The 20,163-nt window shown below is 35.0% G+C and overlaps 1 protein-coding gene across 5 annotated transcripts in view; it reads right to left on the bottom strand.

Moving 5' to 3' along the window:
- Positions 1–20,163, bottom strand: part of PPFIA2 (PTPRF interacting protein alpha 2) — a 476,859-nt gene that overhangs the window by 328,147 nt on the left and 128,549 nt on the right. The window lies entirely within an intron of this gene.

Here is a 20,163-nt window from a genome sequence, read left to right on the forward strand (position 1 = left end):
CTATGGTACATTTGTTAAAACTAATAAACTGATATGGTACATTACTATTCACTAAACTAGGCTTTGCTTGGATTTCACTAGTCTTTTCATTAATGTCCCTTTTCTATTCTAGGTTCTAATCTAGGGTACCACATTTATTTAATTTCTGTGGTTCCCTAGTTTCCTCTGGGCTGTGACAGCTTCTTAGCTTTTCCTTGTTTTTCATGATCTTGATAGTCTCTAGAAGACTATCAAGAATTTCTGGTCAAGTATTCTGCAGGATATCTCCTGATCTGATGCTTATATTATTTTGTCTGATGTTTTCCTCAAGATTAAACTAGGGTTATGGGTTTTGGAAAAGAATACCACAGGGGTGAAGTGACTTTCTCATCACCTCATATTAATGAAGTGACCTCATCACATCATACTGGGTGTACATGATATCCACATATTACTAGCGATGGTAACCTTCATCACTTGGTTAAAGTAATATTTGTTAGGTTTTTCAACTAATAGTAAAGTTACTATTTTTCCCTTTCCATACTCTGTTCTTTGGAAGTTAGTCATTAGCATGCTCTCAAAGAAGTGATAGGGAGGGGTGAAATTAAGCTTTACCTCCTGGAAGGGGGAGTAGGTACATATGTTACACGGAATTCTTCTGTACAGAAGATTTGCTTCTCTCATCCAATTATTTTTTCGATCATTTATTTATATTGGCATGGACTCAGGTATATTTATTTTATACTTTGGGTTATAATACCATTTATTTGATGCTTAAATTGTCCCAGCATTGGGCACTGGGAGATCCTTCATGTTGGATCCTGTTACCCTTTGATGTGCTCTCATCCTTTTTTTTTTAAGCACAAATAATTATTTTTAAAAAATGTTTTTTCCTGTATAAAGTATGTATTATTTGCTAAAATGATTAGTCTCCTTAACTATAACTCTAATTATCACTGCAAGTTTACTTGAAAAGTCATGTTTTCCTTTTCCATTATTATTTTAATTGGCCGTATTATTTTGTTTTTCAAATTAATCATTTTTACCCTTCTGACTTCTTAGCCCACATGGGGTTTATTCCATTGATTCTCAAATAAAGTAACTATATACACATATTAGCTGTGGTAATCAGTGATGTATATATAAATTTTTGGTTCTTCCCCCTTAAAATTAATGTTGGGATCATAATTCCTCTTATGGTGGGTGGGACCATGTAACTCATGCTCTCAAGAGTTGTGAGTGCAAAAAATGTCTCAAAAACAAACCTGAAGCTTCTTGGGAACCCAGGATTTAAAGGAAATAATTGTTTGCCAAATAGATTATTATGGTACAACTATAACCCCCATGTACTTTTATGCTTGTGTGTAAGTTGTTTCTGATATAATTTAGATCAAATGACTCACTATATTTCTTATTATTATTGTAGAATAGACAATAAATCAAATATTTCAGGTATAATATCACATATTCCTGGCATAATCTCATATATTTGCCGAATTTGCATCATCCAGCAAACTATATAAGCTAGGAAATCTGAAGTATTTGGTCAATAAGAATATATGTTCTTTCTTTTTCATATTTCTTTTGTGGAGAGGGGAGGAAAGCAGTATGAATTAATGTTGAAAGAAGTAGGAAGGAGAAATAGTATTAATACATAATTATTTTAAGTACACTGCTTTATTCTAAATGTTGCTGAAATTGCCAAAGTATATATGCTTCCCCAAACTTCTTTTTTCTATGTAGGCTATTTATGATAATAACATTATTTCATTGTTCTGAAGGTCTATTTGGAGACAACTCAACTTTCCCTCTCTGCCTAGTAGCAATAATAAAAGTGGTGCCCAGTTCTGAAAATTGCTAGGATACAGAATTCTACCTTATCCATTTTGGTTATAGAGGCCTGGTACTGTTTCCCGATGCTAGGGGCATACCTATAAAAGACACAATATCTGTCCTCAAGGAACTTTAAATTTGGTGGGAGAAATATCAATTGTAAGAGACAGTTAACTAGCAAGACAACTGAAATGCAGTTTAATTAATACTGACGACTGACTTAACCTAAAGGAGACTAAGTGAGGTCATCTGAAAAGCATCTAATTCAAGGGATGTATCAGAGTGACCCTTGCCCAAATAGGAGGTTGAAGGCTTTCCAAGAGAAGGATCCATGTGTGAAAAGATATGAGATGGCATAGAAATAGAACAGTTGGGAAAATATGGCTGAAAACATTTCAGGGCATAAGAAGTAAGTCCGCTAGGTGTGTTTTTTCATATAGAAACATTTGCTCAAGTGAATTTAGTAAAGAGACTTAGTCTATGAACACCCTATTCCTATGAAATCAAGTAAAATTAGAACATACCTGTCTTTTAAAAATATATGAGGGCTTCCCTGGTGGCGCAGTGGTTACGAATCCACCTGCCAATGGAGGGGACACAGATTCGAGCCCTGGTCCAGGAAGATCCCGCATGCCGTGTAGCTACTAAGCCCGTGCGCCACAACTACTGAGCCTGTGCTCTAGAGCCCGCGAGCCACAACTACTGAGCCCACGTGCCACAACTACTGAAGCCCGCATGCCTAGAGCTTGTGCTCCACAACAAGAGAAGCCACCGCAATGAGAAGCCCGCGCACCACAACGAAGAGTAGCCCCTGCTCGCCGCAACTAGAGAAAAGCCTGCGTACGGCAACGAAGACCCAAAGCAGCCAAAAATAAAATAAATTACAAAATAAAAATAAAATAAAAAATAAAAATATATGAAATGTAGAGGCACATTCTCATACTTTTGGTTAGCTTTCCAAATAGCTTTCCAGGATGGCTGTGGCTTGTCAAGAAATTTCATACTTAGTTTAGTTGTCTCTGATTTAAAATAAGACTATTTTAATTATTAACTTAAAAGTAAAAGAAGTACAATATTACTATGTAAAACAAAATTTAACGTGCTGATGGTAGCAACTGGTTTTCAGGCAATGTTTGCCACATGATGGGTAAATAATATGTCTGTTTCAATTGTTACACACAGACCACTCCTTAAAATCTCTCAAGATATATCTTTCACCAACAGAAGTAAATTAATGATATTAACTCTAGAAGCCAGCTATCTCAAGCACTTGAATTTTTACAGAAAAAAATTGAAAATGAAAAAGCAAAAGGATAACTAAACTACACTTTTTAAAAAATGGGTAAAATAAAAGTCTTCAAGCCAGACACTTGTTTTTAATAGACTTACAGAGAAGATTCCCAGAAGTCATATAATATATCCTTCTGCCTCTGGGAATAATTACTCTTAAGCCTTCTGAAATGTATGTTATCAGTTTGGTTTTATAAAAAGTTCAAAAATACTTTAGAGCTACTATTTCATATCCTGTCAGGAAGATTAAGCACAAACATTTTTATATCACTTCAACATAATTTTTTTTCAACAAATAACTGTTAGACATATTCTGCTTCAAGACAAGCAATTCAATATAGCTTTTCTTTCATTCATTTATAGGTATTGGATAACAAGCTCAAAAATTTGCTAGAATGATAAGAATTTGGGGAGTTAAAGGAATACACTGAAAAGGGCTTCTCATTTGCTGTTAGTTTCCAATAAATGCTCAGGGGGAAAGTGTCATACTGGATGAAGAACAGGAGAGAGAGAGAGTGCAGAAGAGGAGGAAGAAAGATGAGGAGGAGGTGGAAGAGGAAAGGAGAGAGGAGAGATATCAATACAACTTTCATCACAGCATTATAACAAAGAATTTTATAGCCAAGCATTCAGTTAGAAGTCATGCCAGATGGAGTGAAATTTACAGCCCAGATGGGAAGTACATCCTAGTGAATCCATATGGATGACATATGGAAGATAATTAAGTATATATTGCTATCTATCTACCTATCTATCTATCATGTATCTATCAATCATCTATTTATCTATCTAAATATATATTCATAATTATGCACATTTATCTATATCTGTATCCTTGTCTTTATATCATGAACTTTTCAGGATGCAGCAAAGATGACCCTGTATAGATAGCCAAAACTTTTACATCCTGCTTCTGAGTTTCCTACTTTCTGATACAGCTGGCTGTGCACACGTTTGTAAGGTTTGTTCATTCATTCACTCACTCATTGATTCAACAAATCTTTATTGAAGGGAGATGATGTACCAGACCCCTATTACAGTTAGAACAGAAGTGAAAGGCAGGTGAACTGAGGGGAAACAGCATTTTGTACCATGCCAAAGAGATGCTCGATGTAACGGGTGTCATCAAGTCTAGCAATGAGATCTTGCATTAAAGTATTTCAATTAAAAAAAATCTTCTAATGCCTCAGAGACTTTTTGCCAAGTTCAAGAATTTTTTTTAGCTAGGTTACCATTCACTGAGGGTGTCCCAAATAAAGACAATCCTTAGTATCCCTCAAGATTTGTGACCATGTAGACCAAGAAAAAAAAATCAAGCATATGGAAATTGAAATTGACAAGCTTCCATTTATAGCAAAACAAAAATATTAAATTTGTCTTTAATCCATATCTTGATAATAATGTGTTATATTTTTACATTATCTCATAAAGTTTTATATATGTATCTATATATGTATGTATATACATATATTGTGTAAATTATACACACATGTACATATATACACATACACGTGTATATACATTACACCTGTGTGTATATATATACACATACATACACATACATACCTGCACGTATACTGTCTTCAGAACTCAACTTAGAAAAATTTTAAATGCTATCTTGTTTTCATACTTTTTCTTCTCTTTCACTCTGGTTTCTCTTGAACCACATTTTTCACAAATGTTTACATGTATTATGATGATAGCTTATGAATACTTTTATGCTTAAATTACAAATATTAATTGTATGAAATTCAGCATTGAGTTTTTCTGTTTTGTTTGGCCCTTTAGCAGAAAAAAATATTAATTGATTAGAACTCTAAATTCTACAAGTCAATAATTTCATTACATTATGTTAAGTTTATTTTATGTTCTGAAATATATGTCATCAGTCTGATTTTACAGAAATCACATTAAAGTTTTATGATAGGATGCTATTTCCTCATCTACCACTCTGGATACCAGATGCCCACATAGCTCAGGTTTTTATAATGATACCTGAAAAAGTTTCAGAGCTCTGACTTTATACACATAAAAAGAGTTAGTAGAGAAGTAGGAGGTCCATTCTATGGCATGATAACTACATATATAGTATTATATGTTGAACTTGAACCGGAATATGCCCTACATGCTCTACTATATGGTACAGTTTTACATTAAGTTTCACTTTTCCTTACAAATTGATAAAATTCTTAGCCATCTGTTACCAAACAGAATACCTCCACTCTGGACAAATCTTATATACTGTCCAGTCTCCATATATGTTCTCAGATACTCTGCACTAGAACTATTGCATCAGAATACAGAGAATTCTCAGTTGCTCATAAAGAATTTGAATTTTATTTTTTTAATCAGGAAGCATAATTCCTAGCTAAAGTTTGAGGTAAAAGAAGCTTCCTTAGTGTGCAAAAGTTGTGGCTTATATGGAACTTCTTGTCTGTCCCTAAGAAGAACCAGTACCATGCATGTCATAGAATAGGCATCCAATAAATATTTGGGAAATGCTTTAAAGATTCTCTTCTGGCTGGTTTGCTTCTCTTTTTACATGGATTGCATTTTAATATTAACTACCTCATTTTGACTTGCTGACTAGTCCTGATAATTCAAAAATCTTTATTCTCATTCCCAGATTCTTACAGTTAATATATTGTATATTTAACAGTCCAACTTTGGGCTGAGTGCACTGTTTGGTACATAATAGGCAAGTCTTTGCTGAATGAAATGTACAAAAAGAAGAATGAACAAATCCAGATATTCTAACTACCAACCCATATTGTTTTTATTAAATAATGCCATGTAGCGGTTTAGGAAATAGATTTTAAATATATATGTTGAGACAGCTCACTCTGCACACATATGTATCCACTCACCCAAATGTACACATAAATTCTCCATGCACACATTCACAGAGCTTTGAAATATCATATTAAAGAAAATAAAGGTATATTCCAAGCAAACAAGACAGATGTTTTAATGCTTTTCATCTGGTTCACTTTATGTTAAACACTTTATACCACCCCAGAAGAAATAGATTTAACTGATAGGATGAGAGAAATCATGATGGTAACCAATTCTATGCAAGGACCTTTAGGATAACATTACCATGGTTAGCTTGGAATAATAAAACAATTAAAAAAATTAACTTATATGGATGGACACTCCATTCATAATCCCATGTTTAAGATTAGAAAGATTGCAATAACACAGGAACAAGGGCAATATTACGCAAAACTGTGGAGTGGACTAAACTAATCTTTAGACTATTTCTTTCTTTTTAAAATCTCTACTGCCAAATTGTCATGGTAGCAAGTACATTATTTCCTCCTTAATTATACTTTTTCCAAGAATTTTCTTTGGAAGCTAAAGCCAATCACTATCCTGTTTTATTTTCTGTTAAGAGCAAAAACAATGGCTCAATAGTTACCATTTATTGAATGATATTCTATGCCAGTCATAGTGCTGACTTTTACAAAACCTTCTAAAGGAGGTATTTTATTCCTCAGTTATATATAAAGAATCTGAGTCTTAGAAAAATTATAACTTGTCTAAGGTCACACAGCTGGTAAGTGAGAAAGTCACTTAATTTGAAATCAGGTTTATCTGATTGCAAAACCACACTATAACTCAAAATTATATCTTGGCACTGCTTTATCCACCACTGATTTTAATTCAGTACAGAATATGAAAAGGGGACTTACACATGATTGATTGATTTCATACATCCAAAAATTTTTCGGTGACTGGCTATGTGATGAACTATTTATTTTAATATTATTGAAGTGTTCAGATTCTCCTAATGGATCAGTTGTGGGTTGTGAAAGACAGAAAATAATCCAGTACAACTGCAAGTCCTTTGATCTGAGCAGTTGCTCAAGTTTTTGGCTTGATCAATGGAAGAATGAGATTGCCACCAACTAAGATGGAGAAGACTGCCAGAGAAGCAGGTTTGGGGAAAATTCAGTTGCTCAGTTTTACACATGTTAAGTTTGAGGTTTCTATTAGTCATCTAAATAGGCATGTTACAAAGGAAGTTGAATATACAAATCTGGAGCCCAAATTAGCATACAGACTAAAAACCAAAAGACTAGAATGAAGTCGTCAGGAAGTGAATGTAAATAGAGGAGAGAAGAGGTAAGAGCCCAAGCCCTAATGCACTCCAACAGTAAGCATCCTGGGAGACCAGCAAAGGAGAATAAGTAGAAACAATCAGCAAAGTAGGGGGAAGAGCAAGACAGTAATGTGTCCTGAAAGGCCAGTGATAAACCTGAATCCAAGGGGTGAGAGTGATCATCTGTATCAGATGCTGAGAGATCAATTAAGATGAAGATTGGCCCTCGGATTTAACAATGTGAAGGTTGGCTTGGTGGAGGGTTGGAAGAAAAGCTGATTGAAGTTAAGTTTAAGATAAAATGGGAGGAGAGAAATTGGAGACTGTTTATACAACACTTTAAAGCATATTGTTGCAAAGGGAATTAAAGAAATGGGACAGTGGCTGGCAAAGAAAGGAAGGAGAGAAATAACATGTTGTGCTGAGGGAAAGGCTCTAGTAGAATATGAAAAACTGATGATGCAGAATGAAAGGAGGCAAATTTCTGGAGCAATGCCCTTGAGTAGCTGAGAGGACACAGAATCTATGAGAACAGAGACTGGCTTTAGAGAGGAAGAGGACCCCATATTTGATAACAGGTGGAAGACAGAGTATGTGAGTCCCTATGCTGGTAACTGTGGTGGTACGAGTTTGTGCAAATCCTCGGGAACTTAAGAAGCAAGGCCATCAGCTGAGGGTAGGTTGGGGAAGGATGTTTTGAATGTTTGAGAAGTGAGAGAATGGTATGAATTAATCATGTAGGGGAGAGAGAGAATATTGAAATATAACCATATTAAAGAACATAGCTTAGATATGTGAGCAAATCAGTGGACTTTACCTCCTTAAATTAAAGGCTTTGGCTATAGATGAGTGGGTTGAGAGAAGCTACAAAGTTTACAGCATGGCAAAAAGCAGTTTAGAATGCATGCGCCCCCGAGGCAGGCAGTTCCACAAACTGATAAAATGAGGGAAGAAAAAAGTAAGCCATGCATCCCAGTTCATTCTCTCAGACTGGCTTACCCAGGAAATCATTTCTCCTTGGAAGAGTACAAGTTAGGCCAGAAGTATTACTTTAATGGGATCCCTGCCACATGGTGTAGAGGGTATTTCCCAGAACAATCAATCCTCATTCTCTCATTCTCATATTCTTATATTTCCACTATACTTGGACATCATGAAAATAGACATCATTTAACCCAGTTTTCTCCCAATTTATCAGCCAATTCTTATTTCCACTCTCTCCACACCTAACCAAGAATCCATGGTCTATTATGACTTCCATTCTCTTGCCAATATCTTCATCCTATTTTCCTAATATACTTTTATTTGATTCATTCAGTAAAGAATTGTTTTAATCCAATTGTCCATCTTCTCTGATACAACCTGAGTTGATGTGTGCTGCTGGAGCACATCATACAACCAATGCACTTTCAAGCTTGCCAGGCTCCACCTCAACAGTGCTCCCTAAGCTGCCTGCCCCTCATTATTTCCCTCTTTCTCCTTTCACAGCAGCTGAAAAAACTTTTCTCCAATCTATTTAAGGCCTTTCTCCCCTGCTTGCTCACTCACCCTCCACAGATTAACAGTAGTTTTATAGTGAAATCCCTTTCTTTATACGCTTACATGTATTTGCACCTATGCTTATCTTTTTCTCTCATCTCAAAGTCTGAGACTGATACTTCTATTTGATTTTGTCACAACAAGAAAGAGAAGCTTCCTGGCAATTTCAGGTCTACAAGGGATCTTCTTAAGCATCATTGCCAGTGGCTTGCAATCTCTTTTCTGGGACTGTCTCTTTTACGGATTTCCCTTGATTGTCCCTTTAATGCATCCACATATTCACTCGCCTCTAAACTTAGGTTGCTATCTCCAAACATTATTTTAAAATCTCAGATAGTTAGAGACATAAAAGACCCTAGCAATCATCTAGCAACATTAGAATCTTCCAACATTATATTTCTCTAGGGTGCTTTAAAAAATACCAATATTTAGGCCTCACTTCTAGTGATCTTGGTTTAATTAGTTTAAGGATGCCAAATTAGTATTTTTCTAATCGTTTGTTTTTCAACATACAAACAAGATTAAGGGATCACTGACATAGTGCAATCCTTTTATTTTATAGTCAAGCTGAATATAAGAGAGATAACAATATCCTGCTCTTCTTGGTCATACCATGAATCATTCTGAGCTAACTAGGGCAGAGCATCTCAACTAGTGTGCTGCAAATAGGTTACAGGTGTGCTGCAACACCAGTTTCTCAGTCTCAGGGTGACTCCTCAAAGTCTGGGACTTCCAGAGCTCCTGAGGTGCTCAATTGTAGGCTTGAGTATGCTCCTCTGTCTACATTACTGTGATGTAGAAATATCATGATTTTCTCTTTGTGCCATTATGTGAACCAGGTTGACAAACACTGATCTAGCGTACCCTGGTCCTCAAAGTTTGCTGGCTAATATTTCCTCTCTGAGAAGTTTATCTTCCCACCTTGTTCTCCATTAAATTCCATTTTTTATGTTTACCCTCTCGTCTAAATCCAGGTCATGTGACCTGTTTTGTGTTATTAGTACATTCTTCAGTGCAATAACTAAATAAGGAATGAATGATTAACCACCACTTAGGGAATGACCTCAGCAAAACTTCATTTTGAACATATTGACAGTGAATTATTATTACTGAATCACAACTTCTTAGCTACAAATGTAGACAGACACCTAAATGACTATGGTCAAGTCACAGTTTTGTAGCTTGTTGATTAGGAGGCCCTGCAGACACAGAATTAAGAGTTTATTATGTCATAATAAATTGTGGGCATTTATTAATTCCTTCAATTTATCTGCCTTGTAATTAACATTCACCACACATAAATAAATGAAAGGAGCATAAATATTAACATTTCATAACAAAGGCAGAAATCTATATTATAAATGCTTTGATTTAATTATCAAAAGGACACATAATTAGTAATATGATTACAGTGTCTTGGACAGCATTATATACACTGGAAACCCCAGTCTTGCAAAAAATGTTAATTTGATTGAACTGATTAGATGCAAGGAATTGGATATGTCTTTGAGTTATGATTGTATTATCATTAAATCATCAACTCAGTACATGGGCTCTAGTGTCAAACAGATCCAAATTCAAACCCCCATGTCTCTACTTTCTTGACCAACAAAACTTTGAGTTAGCCTCTCTGAGTGTCAGTTTTCTTTCTCTGAGAAGTGGAGATTAAAATAGGTTTTAACTCATTGGTGGTGTTGTGAAAATCAAGTGAGATAATGTATGTAAAGCATAGTGTCATCATTACCCTCTCACTCAGAATCAAATCTACTTTCTAAATTTCTTTTTTTTCACCAATAGATTGTATTGCCTTTCTTGATTGCCTTCTGTTACCCAGAATTCTCTTTTTACTGAAATTCTGGATCCAGATCCAGTGCCCCCTCTTCTATGAAGTCCCACCAGTCCAGAATCTTTTTTATTTTCACTCCACTAGTCTGCACTTCAGTTGTAGCCCTTAACAAGGTCTGCAATAGGTGAGTTATTAGCATATTGGTGCACCTGTCCACTCAACTAGGAGCTCTTAGAAAATGTGAATTGTGTTCTTCATACAGCAGCCTATAAGGTCTGTAAATATGTGAATCAGACCATTCCATTCTCTTTCTCTCAACTCTTTAATACTTTCCTTTCACACTTCAGAGAAAATCCAAAGTCCTTTCCAAGCCTACAAAGCCATGCAATATTTGATCATGGCCCTGCCTGTCTACTTCATGCCATTATGCCCCTGCACACTATCCAGTGGCCACACAGTCTCCTTGCAGGCCCCAAAATATAATGTCAACTGATACAGTGAAGATCTACTGAGCAGAAGCTATGAGTCATATGCTATTCTAGGCATTTAGGGTACATGGGTGAATACAATAAACAAATACCCTTCTTTGTAGAGCTTCCACTATAGTGGGAAAGAAGTACAGAAACCACCAACATAATAAGTAAATTATACTGTACCCCAAAAAGGAATAAGTGCAATGGAAAGAAGTAGAGCAGGGGAGGAGGACAGGAGCTAGAGCAAGGGAAGAAGAGATTAGTTAGTTGTGATTTCAAATCCCATATTAACCATGTTCACCCCTTAGTATTTGCAACTGCTATTCCTTTTGCCTGGTTCTCCCCCAAGCCCACCCAATATTCATATAGTTCCTTCTATGAATTATTTAAGTGTCTGCCCGAATGTCAACACTTCCAGAAGTCCCTGTCTGAAGAGAGTGTAAAAAGTATACTCCCAATCCCCACTGCAGCTCTCTATTCCCTTAATCAGCTTTATTTTCTTCACTTCATTATATATCTATATATTTGTTCATTTTATGATGAATGTATTTTTTTCTGTTTTATTAACTGTTGTATTTCCAGTGCTTAGGACAATATTTGCCATAAAGTTATAATAAATATTTATTAAATAAATGAATGCAGGTAATAATTAGCTTCAGCTAATAGTTATTAAATGTAAAAGGTAGAGCCAAGAAAACTGAAATTTAATCAACAATATATTATTTCTCAATAATTGGGAAAACATTTTATATTAAAAAATTCTGCTTTTTATGCCCATGGCACTTTTATAGATAATAATATCCTGCCAAACTTCTCTAAATGAGATCCCTCACTCATTAATTCAACAATTGTTAATTGAGTGCTTATAACATTCTAAGTTTTGCACTAAGCACTGAGGATACAACAATTCAGAAGACGGATATAATTTTTTTTTTAAAAAGCATCTTTAATTATTAACAAACTTGCATACATATATATATTATAAAAATCAAAACACAAAGATTGTTTGTGAACATCATCACACTGCTTCTTTTGAGTTAAGTCACCATTCAAAACTGGTGGGTTGAGAAAAGAGCATGGAGATGGGTGGTTAGAGTGGAACAAGGAAAACAAGCTAGGAGGCTGAGCAGGTAAACGCAGATGGTGGCTCAGACCAATGTGGTAGTGGGGAAGCTGGTGAGACCTAGCTGGACTCTAAAAATATTTTGAAGGTAGATTTGGATGTGAAGGAAATAGGAGACAAGCAGAACTCCAAGAACTTTACCTACCACAAATGGAAGGATGGAGTGGCCATAAACTGAGATGGGAAGATTACGGTTGGATCAGGTTTGTAAGGACCATCCAGAGCACAGTTTTCAACATGTTGAGTTTTAGATATCTATTAGACATTCATGAGGATATGTCAAGGAGGTAGTTGGACACAGGAGCTTGGATTTCAATGGCGAATCCTGGAAAGAACTATAAATTTGGGAGTCTTCAGGGTATAGGCTTAAGTGTATAGGAGTAAATGTAGAGAGAGAATCTTCCAGCACCCCAATATTATAGAATCCAGTGAAATGAGGAAGGACCAGCAAAAGAAGCTAAAAGCCTAAAAGCTAAAGGGAGCTAAAAGGAGGCGCCAGTAAGCATCACACTAGGATTGGTGTTTCACTGGTGGAGCAGCCCACTCTTACACTCCTGCTTGAAGCAAGAGCCTCCTATCTAGAGCGGGGAGGCTTTTGTCCAAGCTGATAACTTGGACAACAAGCCAGGTGGATTGAAAAAGAAGGTGGCCTTTTTCTGGCCAACCAGGTCACATAAGCCCACAGTGGTGACCAATGAAGGGACAAATTATCACATAATTATTATCCTATTCTGACTTTAATGGAAGGTCAGGATGGGAATATACCAATAAACAATATGTGTTTGCAATTTGATATAGAGTTCAACACCAACACCAAAATAATCTGGAGGGCTAGATGTCAGTGCTAAGGGGTATAATATAGGTTCTTTGAGTGAAATGTTGACATAATCCAGTAACTAGTAATTTAAACTTTTTTCTAAATGGAAGAATGTATGTTAAATAAAATTAAATGTGGAAGCCCACAATATAAGATATACAAGAGTGGGATTTCTTTGTTTGAGGCAGAGGTAGCAGAATCAGAGACCTGCCTGTTCAGAGTCCCTGTTGGACTGTCCTTGGGGCATCTTAACACAGTCCTAGGGCCCTGGTAAACATGGCTTAAAAGCACTGGCAGAAGCTTAAAAAGAAAGCAGGTCAGAGATGAAAAAAATTGGCACTTGAAGCAGTCAGGGAAGGTCTGGGAAAAATGGACCAGATAGAATAGACCGAGCCCTGGTTGTCAATACTTTGGATTTTCCCCCAGAATTATGACATCTCAGTTACAAAACCTCCAAAACTAAAGAAAACATACCGGGGACAATCAGGGTAATCTAGCAATAATGTTAAGTAAATTATAATTTAAAGAAAGAGAGAAGATTTATAGTCTAGAAGAAAATAAAACTGATGTGAATAAGAATACACATATACAGTGAAGTTCATCCATTTCAGGAGTATATTAACTCTAAGGTAAGGGGGTAAAAATGCATTTAAAAGTTTTTTAAAACAAAAGGAAAACAAGACAGTGAATATGCTCTTCCACAACTACCTCGGGAAAGACAGAAGTTGCAATGAAGAGCACGCTTGATAATGAACCTCCAATTGCATCCAATATCAATCTATTTTAATCGCATGGGAGATTAGCCTTCCTGCAAGAACTAAGTGGAAGTGTGAATAGAAAAGCAATCTTGTAGGGTCCCTCAAGAGGAATATTCCAACTTATTTAGAGATAAAAGACTTTCAGGAAGTATTCAAAACAGTGAAAATAGAGACACTCAAAATGCATGAACTAATTTAAAAGAGTAGATAAGAAGGAATAAGTGTCATGAGAAATACAAACTGGTATTTATAAATGCTCATTAAAGTGATGAGGAACTTAGGCAATTTTAATGGCTTAAAATGATATAGCATTAACTTCATCCATCTACTACATAGAATTGGGACATCATTTTTTCTGTCTAAGGCTGAAAGATATATCACTAGTTTACAAATGTGAGCAGTGAAATGATCTGTCAAAGATGTCAGAGTAACTTACACTTACAATATAAGACTCCCACTACCACCTGTTTTCAGATTGTATATCCAGTATATCCACAATTGTATCTGGTGGGTATGTGGGTACAGCTCCTAAAACCAGACATTTGAACGAAGAACAAATGTCCTGATGATTAAGATATGTATCTGGACATTTTCTTATACAAATTTGATACAAAAACACATGACAAGGAATGAAACTCACTCATTTTCTCCTCCTACTAGAATTATGTAAATTATATAATGGGAGGGAATTTTTTTTTGCTCACTGCTGTAACCTTAAGGCTTAGAACAGTGCCTCACATAAAGTTACAACTCAATGACTATTTATTGAATGAATGAAGACCAGTTAACATACACAAACCAAAGTGACAACACTATTCCCTGGAAGTCAGTAAAATGTCCATTTTAAACAAGCTACTTTGCATAGTAGAATTGTAGACTTACACAGGTAGGAGGCCCCAAAATATATATTCACTCTTTAGAAAAATAAAAGACATTAGTTATTCCCAATATATAAATAATACACTGAGTTTTTGGTGAAAATAGAAAGATAACAGTATTTGGTAATCAAAACAAACCATAAAAATTAAGGAACTAATTTTTCATTTTTTTCTTTTTTTTCAGTTTTAATATTTTTTATTGAATTGATTTACAGTGTTGTGTTAATTTCTGCTGTATAGCAAAGTGATTCAGTTATACATATATATACAATTTTTTAAAAAAATATTTTTCCCATCATGGTTTATCACAGGATATTGAATACAGTTCTCTGTGCTATACAGCAGGACATTTTTGTTTATCCATTCTATATATAAAAGCTTACATCTGCTAACCCCAATCTCACACTCCATCCCTCCCCCTCCCCTGTCCCCCTTGGCAACTACCAGTCTGTTCTCTATGTCCCTGATTCTGAAGAAACTGATTTTTCTAATTTTACCTAAGCCGGTAATCATCAGGGGTGATTCAGGAAGGAGGAAAGCTTTAAAACATGGTTAGGTGGCATAAGGTTTTTCCACTCAGACTAAAAGTAGGCCAAAGTAGTTAAAACCAAACAAAACCAAAAAGTATACAAGCAAAACGACCCACAGGGTTGGTTAAAATTCAGCTTGCAGGTGATCCAAAAGAGAAATGAGTATTCAACTTTGATTTCTTAAAAGGACTCTATGTGTGTGCCTGTGTGTGTGTAAAATGGGAAAGAGAAAAGGAAAATCTTGCATCCTAAATAAGTTTATCACAGGTGCAATCATCCTTGTGTGATTACTATGTTGTAATTATTCATTTGATATAAAATATAAATGTTCATATAGTAATTATTCATTATTGTATACAAATCTCCAGCCACAGTGGTATAATTTCTTCCTCTCATATACTCCCAGATGATTCTGTTTATAGTTTTATTAGAAGGCTTGTAACTGTATTTCTTACATTAGACTTATTTGTATATTCATCACCCTCAATTCACTGTCAGTTCTTTTAAACAGCATGTATAATGGCTTACTAACCTTTAGCATTAATATATTGACAGTTGGATCATAGAATGTGACAGACAAATCTGTACTTTTGTATTTTCACCTATAAATTAAGACTGTAAGCCTCATGAAAGTAAAGATCCTTATTCACCACTATATTTTCTATGCCTCAATGTTTAAAACAATATCTATTGAATGGTTAATTAAAAAGATTTCTAATTTTTGTATTCTTATGAAGAACCATAGACATCAGGATAAATAGCCTGTGTTATTATGATACATGTTAGTTTAAAAAACTTATACAAGAATACTTTAAAAAGTAGAATTCAAGTTAGATAAATCAGGACACCAAGAAAGTTTTTGTGGAAACGGAAATTATTATGTGCTAGCTAAAGATATCATGTTTTTGAGTTTGGAGTCTATTTTGAAGAGAGAAGTGTTAAGCACATCATTTTCCACCTAAGATGTGATGAAAGTAAGACTGTGATATTGGGGTTAAAAAAGGCAAATTTTACTTAGTACTCTTTTATCTCCTGTAAACAAGTCAGCTAAATTTTGGGCACTACTCAAATAGCTGCATAAAAAGAATAATAAAAAACACACAGGCATACAACCTAAAACAATATTCACTATTTTCTTGATCAGAACACTAATAATCCTTTATATTGAATCACCTCATATTATTTTGCACTAATTGGTTATTGTGATTAATATAGCTTCCCCTTGCCAAGGGAAAAGATTCCATGTGAAACAGTGAATGGGAAGGAACAGGTTCAATGGAAGAGACAGGTAGGTTGAAAAATGGATCTTCATCTCTACAAACACTAAAGGTCAAAATACACTCTTCCTAGTAGTTGACAATCACATGCCAACGTGCAAATCCAAAAAATATAGAGTAGATATATGACTGTTACTTTCTGTATACCCAATTTTTTAATTATTAATTTCTTAGGTTCCGAGCCAGGCCAATCCTATAATTTGTACGTTGCTTAGCACTTGTCCCAAGTCACAGTTTTATATACAATATCTAATCATGATAAGGATGATGATGAAATATCTTAAAGGTTTCCCCCTCAAATTCTACCAGAGACAACAATGAGAATTTAGACAATGACATACTCTTTACTGGTTTTGGCCTTTCACAAAATTTTGATAGAAGTAACAACTTCTAAAATACAGGTTATATAAATTTTAAAGTCTTTTCATATGTTAAATATGATATCAACTTGCAAAAGTGAGGGAGGTTAGGCCATCTTGCAATGAGCTACCTTATTAACAAAGCACTTGAGTAACTTAAATATTCATTTAAAATGTGAATAATTGGGCAAATTTCATATAGAATGATATTAACTCTGTTAAAGCATAGAGGTAATGATGCTATGATGTTGTCCATATAAATTAATCACTGTCTGAAGTGGTACTAGAATTTACCCCATGCTCACCACTGTCTTGCAAAGAGTTGTCCTGTGTCATAGAGAAACTTGGCTCAAAACTATGGTCATTTAAATAAAAGTTCATGACAGTATGGGACACGTCACTACTGTGTACTTATACACTTTAACTAGGGTTATGGTTGGGGCCTAAGCTTATCAATCTCCATAACTGTGATATGTCAAGGTTGTCTGTAATATGTCCAATTTGCATGGACATGTCCTAAGCACTTGGAAAGAGCTGTGAATGAGGAATTCAAAGCCTATATTTACATCTTGAAACAAGAAATTTAGCAAGAAAAATTATGCTTGCCCTCAGATTCATTACTGAAATTTGAACTCCCTTCGGATGGCACCCCACAAATGCAGGAAAACTCAGTGTGATAGGAAAGAGCTGAAGGCTGTGTATTAAAAACCTTAGCTGGTATCATAGATACATTAATGTCACGACATGATCTTCCTTGCAAGGTTCCTTGGTCAGACTTAGCAAAAATCTCCCAGCTTAAAAAAAAAAAAGCCTGAAAAAAAGCCCCAAAGAGCTTTCAAAATTCAGCCAAAGTTTACTGACACATCTGTAATATCTGAGAGGAAGCCTTATCACATTTGGTGACAGGGTGATACACAGCTTATGCACAGACCACGAGAGCTGACAACACATGCGTAGAGCAGGGTTCAGGATGGGAGGCAGGTGAGTAGGAGAATATGTGTAGGCTGACAACACATGCGTAGAGCAGGGTTCAGGATGGGAGGCAGGTGAGTAGGAGAATATGTGTAGAGAAGTGGCTTCTATCTCTCCACTATGCTCTGGTGCCTCTCAGATACAGAGCCCAACATTCTCCATCTCCAGTCCTGGCAAACTTTTCCTCTTTTTTGCTCTTCCTCTATTTTTCCTCCTTTTATATCCTTTCTCTCTCAACTTCTTCTATTAGGCCAGGAAATTTGTTGATCTCTAGTGTTCTGGTAATTCAGTAATGGTCATTAAAAATTTTCACAAGAGCCAAAAAAAAAAAATCATCTGGCTTGGATTCAGATGGCATGAGTTGAATCCCGGCTCTGCTACTTTGTATAGCGGCTATTTTGTGTCCCTGGGCAAGATTCTTGGCTTTTAAAGTCATGGTTTCTAAGGCTGTAAACTGGCTACAATAACACATACCTGAGAGAGTTCTTGAGAAGATTGTATTTGAACATCTTATTTGAAAATAACTAGCATTATAGGTAGTAAAATAAAAGATGTATTGATTTCATTTATATTTCTATTATTCTCCAGTATTTTTCTAAGTATTATTGTTATTCCCTGATTCTTTCTCTCTTTTATTTTTACTCCCCATAATCCTTTTATGTGCTATACCTTAGCTGTTTGTGATAGAGAGAAATGTGATGCATAAGTCACAGAAAGAGGGAGGACCAATTCTCAATAGCAATCATTCTCAGATTTCATTAAAAACCCAAACATAGGGCCTTACTTAATTGAGAGAAATGCCCAGTTCCCATAGCAGGATATTTAACACTAGATTTTGTTACTCCTTTTCTAAGTTAGATTATAAACTCATGCTGATACCATTTATAGCAAGTTTGTAAATGTAATGTACACATCTTACCTACTACAGGAACATTAAAGCACGTGGAGAGGACTTATCCTAGGTCAAAAAGGACTTTAAAGCTACCTGAAAGAATTCTTCTCTGTAAATTGAAAAAGAAACTATTTTCAATCTTTTTCCATTGCACATCAAAGGGATGCTTTCTACTAATGTAGCCTATTTCAACTTATAAAATCTCAAATTTACCTGGTGTGAGGGACCACAAAAATATAATTCCAGAAAATATTTAATCCAGTATTATTACTACATCCTTATTAAATTAAAAAAATCACATACTTTTAAAAATTAAGGCATGTAACCAAATAGACACAATGTTGGATATAAATAGAAATTCTGCCAAGCTGTTTGAGTCACCCTGCAGTATGTCTGGTGGAATGGGCAGAGTACTGCAAACAATAATGAAATAAATAAAACTGGAATTGTGTTCTGAACAGTATGTTCTTGGCAGGAATTAAGGTGATGCTATCATAAAGGACACCTGCTTCCAGAAATTCAATTGGGAAACTCTGTTGCATTATTTCCCTGGGAACAAAAGCATACATTTTGAATGATGTGCGTTATTTTGGGAATTTGTTGGGTTGGAGGTTAGCATGGGCAGAGATTTTTGAAGTACTCAGTATATCAAATCTTTCTTTAATCTCTAAACCCTTTTTTCCTCTTTGATCCTAGTAAAGAAAGTACTCATTTTATGCTACGTTACCTTGAGTCATAGGGATATAGACAATACTAATCAATCCACTTTTACCTCTCAAAATAGATCTTAATCTATAAGGGATCCTTTTTTGCCTTAGGTCTTATATGATGTGCTTGAAAATAGATTATCAGTGATTAGGCAAGGGTCACCAAAATCCTTGACAATCTTTAAAAATTAGAGTCATTTTGATCACTGAAAGACAGTCACTCTCCTAGGACAGTACTGGCTGTTCATTACAACTGTTTTTTCACTACATCATTATGAGAAGGGTGTAATCTTTTTCTGGTGTCGCACATGGGATGTATCAATTGCATAGCTGTAAACATCACAACCTAAAGGAAAATATGTAGCTTAATTTGTCTTCATTTCCAAGTTTGAAAAAAAATTAAATACTATATAGTTAAAATGGTACCCTTTTATATATTCTGACAATAATACTAAATTCATGATCAAAGATAACTCACAACATCCACACATTAAATGCTGCTGAGGTGGTCCCTGGAATTTCAATTATTTTCATAGATTGCCCTCTTGTGGCCATATATGATGCTACGAACAACAAAACAAAAATGCTACATATATTTTGTTTCGTTCTATCTGGTAAATGCCTTGAGGTTTTATTAATATCTGAATATTCATTTTATAACATTTAATGATAAAATACCCATGAATATTCTTCAATTTGAATTATAAGCAAAATACTGATTTCTGAAAATTCACTATTGGATGCAATAAAATTATTCAAGAAATATAATAAGTAAAAGAAGGTTTAATATGGTTATTTATTAGTTTTAAACCATGAACATTCATTGATCCATAAAGCTAATATAA

Source organism: Balaenoptera musculus, chromosome 10 (genome assembly GCF_009873245.2).
Source record: "Balaenoptera musculus isolate JJ_BM4_2016_0621 chromosome 10, mBalMus1.pri.v3, whole genome shotgun sequence".
Lineage (NCBI taxonomy): Eukaryota > Metazoa > Chordata > Mammalia > Artiodactyla > Balaenopteridae > Balaenoptera > Balaenoptera musculus.